Here is a 6,000-nt window from a genome sequence, read left to right as displayed (position 1 = left end):
CCTCGACCCCACGTCGAGCCCCGGGCACTCACCGCCTAAGGGCCACGCCGGTACCCTCCCTCTCCAAATGACCCTGCATTAGTATACGCCACAAACAGAAGGAATAGCAATATACTCCCGACAGAAACAAGTCATTCTCCGTTCAAAAAAATGATACATACAAAGATTAAAGCACTTTCTCTGTGTAATTTAAATTGTTGGGGCTATTTCCAGAAATGAATACACATATATAGGATTATTATTATTATTATTATTATTATTATTATTATTATTATTATTATTCACATCAATAGTGACAACTTCGGCCACAATCATAACAAGCATATATTATTTCAGGCGCCGTATACGAATATAGCAGCGACTCTAAATGATCTCATTATTTGTAGGGAGAAAAGTCGATTTCCGAAAAGTGGCGATCAGATCCGAGGACCTCCGATGAGCTCCGGCGAACGAAGAACGAGTGAGAGAGAGCCGGAGGACGAGAAGGAGCCGCAGCCGCCCGCAACTGAGCGCCGAGTCGGATCCCCGCCGCAGACCGAGGAAATATCAAGATTTAAAAAATTACAAATAACAACTACGAGAGATTTCATCTTGGTAAAACAAGCGGCGTGACTGCTGTCTTTCTCCGGGATTATCCTTTGAACACCAGCCGCACTTGAATCTGGGGGATCCGGGCTGCTTTTGCAGAAGTGAAAAGTGGATTTTTACGCTGCAAAGTGAACAGGGGGGACGGAGCGGCGGAGTGGCCGGGAGAGACATGCACACGGCGGAGGGGCGCACAGATCGTGAGTTTTCACTTATTTGCAGCTTTTCAGTTGGGAGGCTCGTTTCAGGGCCACTTGGTGCGATCGAAATACTTATAAAAATATACTTGTAACAGTATCGGCGCTAGTAAGGGGCAGAGCGGAGCGCACTTCACGTCGGCGGCATGTTAATCCTCATCCCGCCGGTGGGTCCGGGCGTAAAGCGGAGTGCATGCGGACACGCCGGACCTCGCTCGTTAACAGGTTAGAGGGGTTGCTCGGCCGGTTCGCTTGATACGGGGAAGATCAACTTTGCCTGGTTCGAGCATCGCTCGCTGCAAGCTGGAGATCGGCTGCCGGGATGTGACGGTCACCGGCGCGGACGGGGAGCCCCGTGCGGCGTCCGCGGCTCGCCGGAGCGCCTCCCCACCGCTCACCGGACATGATCCACGGAAAGCGCCTGTCAAGTGGCACCAAGTCACGGTTTCGTAAAAGCTGGTTAATAATTAACCCCCCAACGCCTGTTGAACGTATTGCTTTGGCTAAGATAAAATAGAAGGAAGGTTGCATTAAACAAAGCCGTTTTGCTTATGGTCAGAGGTAACTTAATATGTAATATTCCGTATTGTTACTGCTGCAAATCCAGTGCTAGTATATCTAACCACCCCCCCTCCCCGGGTAAAGTGCCCAGACAGCTAGTAATGGTACTGAGTGGGAATAATGCATTTCTGTGCCATGACATTAATCAGTTTCAATCCGTGCCTATTGTAGGCTGGAAAATGCACGGAAAAGTTAAATTAATGGGGCTGCACCCCTGTAGGCATCGTAATGTTTCTCGAAAAAAGGGTGCGTCTAGTATTAGTTTATCATTTGATCCACTTTCGTAAAAAGTGTTCATAGGTAATGTGTGTAGCTGCTGTATTTAGACGCTCGTGAAATAATAGCTTTTATAAGGCGCTGTGCCCACGTACGTGCGCCGTTTGTTAATGAAAACGCTCTGATCACGGAGGCTGTTGCAAATGTTTGTCTTCGCCTTTTAAACCTAGAGGGGAGCGTGCGGTGAATCATTGTGCGAATAGCGGGGATATCGCCGTATTTCACACGGCAACCTGTTTGGGGGACTGGGCTCCGCCTGGCCGCCCGCCCGGGGACCCGGCACCCCTGCACCCCTCTTTGTCATATTTTGTTCCCGGTTTCCTTTTGGTCCCGAAAACTTGTGATGAAATGCGGTTAATGAACAGCATGATGCGTGGTTACATGTGGACAATGTCAGCATGCGACCCTCCAGCAAGGGCTCACGGCGAAACCCGCCCGCTTCGTCCGCTAAGTGGCGGCGGGCTTGCGCGCAGTGGCGTTACGCGGAAGCCCCTCTTGTCAAAATATTTCCAGGTGCTGGGATATCGACGTTAAAACTATAAGAACAGTTACGTTTATGTTAATGAAAGCAGAGTAAAGACTCGCAGCCCCTGCAGGGGCTCAGCATCGTCTCCTCGTCAGATCTCGGGCGTCATTTGATATGAAATTGTACATATTTATTCTGTTTTTTTCCCCACGGCTTTGATGGACGGGGGTGTGGACGGTCGTGTCTCTGTTTTATGCTAGTGTGTGTGTGTGTGTGTGTGTGTGTGTGTGTGTGTGAGAGCGCGCGCCCGCCCGTGCGCGTTCGCGGACCCAGCACCGTGATCCGTCTGATAGACTCACTGGTCCCAGTGCGCAAGTTTGCTGAATGTCAGCGCCCGTCTTCAGTTGCTTAAACATCTTTAAAATGGCCTATTACGGGAAACGTGGAACTGCATCTAGAATCAGAATAAAGTGAAATAAATAAATAACAATAATAACGAGAAAAAGAAATGAGAGAATTAGATTTATTGGGAAGAAACAGTCTGAACAGTCTCCAGGAATAAGCAGCGGACCGAGCGGCGTAGAAATGTGTTAATGGAACGTTTTTTGTTAAGGATAAACATACAACAGGAGAGGGAAAATATCCAGGGCTTTTAAACACATTTACACCAAACACCAGGTGCAATAATAACATCAGGCGCAATAGGAGAAAGTTAGTGTCGGGAAGGGCGTGTCTGCTTAATGATCTGGGTTTGGCCACTTTGCTTCTAAGCGACTCCATTTGCGGTGGGTTTGTATGTGGAAATGCGTCCGTCAGAGCTGTTATCCTGCGGCACGATGAGCCTCGGCGTGGAGGCGCGTCGGCGGCGCCGTTCCTCCATGCTTTAGATCGTGGTTTTTTATGTGTAGCATTTTCCATACTTGCTGTATGGGAAGGGGAGCACTCCGACATTTTTCCGAGTATTAAAGCCGCAGGTCTGCCGGCCAAACCCCCCTTTGGGCGGGGGCCGGGCAGACACACCTCCTCGCAGCTATTTTCGGACTAGGAGCCACATGTACGCTTCGCATGGGCGCCTGAGCCGGAGCCCGACCCGACATGAGGATTCAAGTCTTTCCAAAATTAAGAACCCCCCCCCCGGAGTTAATAAAGGAAAAAGGGCCAGATGTTTTCACCATCCAGCTGTTTGTGCTGAAGGTGCCGGGATGCGCAGCTCGGTTTCCTGGAATTGCATCAGTACCAGAACAGGGCTCATTTGCGGCTGTACATGTGTACATTTCCCAGCTGATAAAGGGCATCCCTGCTTCCGGCTTCACTTTAATATTAACCATACCCAAATCTTTTGGAAACGCTGTTACCAAATTGCCTTCGTGTGATGTTTTCGATGTTGAGGCGGATTGCAGTTCACTCGCCGTTAACGCCTGCACGGTACAGAGCTGTCAGCTCCGCTGTCTGCCTGACTTATATTTAGTATTGATCTGCTGCTGCTTCTCACCACAGAATAAGCTGAGGTTGATCTCCTGGTTATATGTGTCTAACTGCCTGACAGGAGGGTGCATGTGCTGTGTTGCACACACTCTCACACCTGTGTTATTAAGCAGTCGGTAGTGAGGGGGCTTGTCCAGCACCCCCCGCCCCCCCTCTCACTATTCCAAATATCTGACTGTCACATTGACCAGCGGGCCCCTAGGAAGCATCCCAGCGTGCATGTGGGGGGGAAGCTGGTGCCCGGCATGGCCTGTGGGGGCGTAGGGCTGTTGGCCTGAGGTGAGTGCGCAACCTTGCGTCACATGGGGCGACGAAACGAGCACCTCGCGGGCGCATGATACCACTAATGCGAGAGCGGCATGCGTCAGCGAGGACATGCGTCCGGTGGCACAGGTGGCTCGTGACGGCGGGGGACTGGGGGGCAGCGGTGAGTTTGAGTGGGTGGCGCTAGCGGCCTGTGTGTGTGTGTGTGTGTACATGGTTTCGTGTGTGTCCCAGTGTGCCAGCGCTGCAGCATCTGTCCCCACATCCGCCGGAGCCACCGCATTCCCGGGCGCGGAATCTTCTCACTTGCTGCGCAAAATGTCGCCGGGGCTAATTGGCCCCGTGGCGAAAAATCCAATCTCGCTGGCCCTCCCAGCAGCTTTTAATTTCACCCATCCGCTGGTAAATCCCAAAACAGCGTGAGGTTGCCCCTACAGGCCGGCCGGCCCACCCGTCAGGCTGTGCGGGGGAGTCGGGGGGGGGCACCGGGCATTCGTTCTGCCTAATTAGACACGGCAACATGGCTGCCGGACATCAGAGATGAGGTTGTGATTTTTAAGAGCTGGACTTCCAACGGGCAGCGGCTTCCTGGGGCAGGTCGCTCTCTGCCGGGGCCATGAGTCCGTCTCCAGCCTGGAACACACAGCCAGCTGCTGGTTCCAGCTCCCAGTGCGTCACCTGACCCTGCTGACCAAGGTCGTTTGCCCGGTGAAGGTTGACGGTGCTGGGTCCGTGGGAAACATGTCTCAGCGAGTGCCAAACGGCACCTCCCGGTGGCGACCATTTGTTAAGGTAATTTGACTGCTGATTGGAAGCAGGTTTTCTGTCATGGGGGCCGGGGGTTGCATTATAAACCACAAAAAGGGGGAGGGTTTATGAGGCTTTCTGGGGAAGGCTATGGGTGAAAAGAAAGCCGACTTCGGAAGTCAGAAGCGCCCCCCCCAGCCTCGCCTTCTGCTGAGGAGTCTCATACGGAAAAGCAGCGTGATGCTCTGCCAGTAAATGCCTTAATATTAACAGGCATTCTGGAAGCGAGAGTTTATGCCGTTTAGAAATGTCATTAAAATGCAGTTGTGGTTGGGTGCCAGGTGACCTCAGAGGCACCCACTGAAGATTGTGGTTCCTCAGGGATGGAGGACGGATTCCAGCCCCCATCGGACACCGGACCGGAGTGTCAGCGGGGGGTTTGGAGACGGACGCTCCTTCTGTTTACCTGTGACTTTCTTTACATACCTGCCTCATTACCCTCACTGATCGCCTTTAACTGCCCAGTCAGCACCGTTTTCTTCCTTTATTTATTTAGCATTTAGCAGATGCTTTTATGCGAAGTGACATTCTTTGCGAAGGCCGTTCCCGGAGCCCTCACGGTTTGGGGGCCTTGCTTGGGGGCCACATCTCTATGCCTACCGCGGGTCGCGGACCTCCTAGTCGCCATTCCTCATCTGCTGGCCGGATGGCGCCGTCATTCACTGGTCCGCCGTAGGTCCGCCCTTCTGACGTGCGGATAGCAACAGTCTCTCCATCATCTCCATAGCAATGTCCCGTCTGGTTCTGTGATGTGAGAAGGGGGCAGGGCTGGTTGGGGCTTGGGTTTCAGAGTGATGTTTAAAAATAAGTGCCGGGGGGGGGGCCCTCAGAGGACAGTGTGGGATTGGTCAGTAGGCCCCAGTGCTTTGCTTTAGTCTTCAGAAACTCAGACACGGCCCGGCCGATCTCTCACCATCCGCGACACACATTTTGATGGTCTGATGGTTATTATTATCGGTTATTCCGACGGTGGGGGTGCGATTGTGGCCTAGCAGCAATTCGTAATACTCAAGATGTGGGCGTGTTGTGGTTGGAGGTGACTGGCAGGGCGTGTTGGGAGCTCTCCGCAGGCTCTGCTCTTCATCAGGACAGTGTCTTTATCGCATCTATGCCCAGGGCCCAGCTACACACCGGCACATGGCTCTGCACCGTGTGTGTGTGTGTGTGTGTGTGTGTGTGTGTGTTCACGCTTGCTGTCCCTGTGGGATCGTGCGCACTGATACGTACCGGCTGTTTGTAGCGGTGTGGCTTCAGCCGTGTTACGCACTGCGGTACTTGCGCACTAAGGACTGGTGGCCATTTGGAGATTCTTGGCCAATCCCGCTCTGGCTCTGCTGTCATTTGCTTTAGCGGTCGGCA

At 52.6% G+C, this 6,000-nt stretch overlaps 1 protein-coding gene across 1 annotated transcript in view; it reads left to right on the top strand.

Moving 5' to 3' along the window:
- Positions 1 to 385: 385 nt before the first annotated feature.
- The window catches only part of LOC111846029 (protein tyrosine phosphatase receptor type F), a 120,711-nt gene continuing 115,096 nt past the window's right edge, over positions 386 to 6,000 (top strand). Inside the window, exon 1 of the mRNA XM_072704273.1 lies at positions 386 to 785. The gene's annotated coding sequence lies outside the window, so the exon portion shown is untranslated. The remainder of the gene's footprint in view (positions 786 to 6,000) is intronic.

Source organism: Paramormyrops kingsleyae, chromosome 21 (genome assembly GCF_048594095.1).
Source record: "Paramormyrops kingsleyae isolate MSU_618 chromosome 21, PKINGS_0.4, whole genome shotgun sequence".
NCBI lineage: Eukaryota > Metazoa > Chordata > Actinopteri > Osteoglossiformes > Mormyridae > Paramormyrops > Paramormyrops kingsleyae.
The sequence above is the reverse complement of the archived record's forward strand: the minus strand, read 5'-3'. Positions and strand labels throughout refer to the sequence as shown.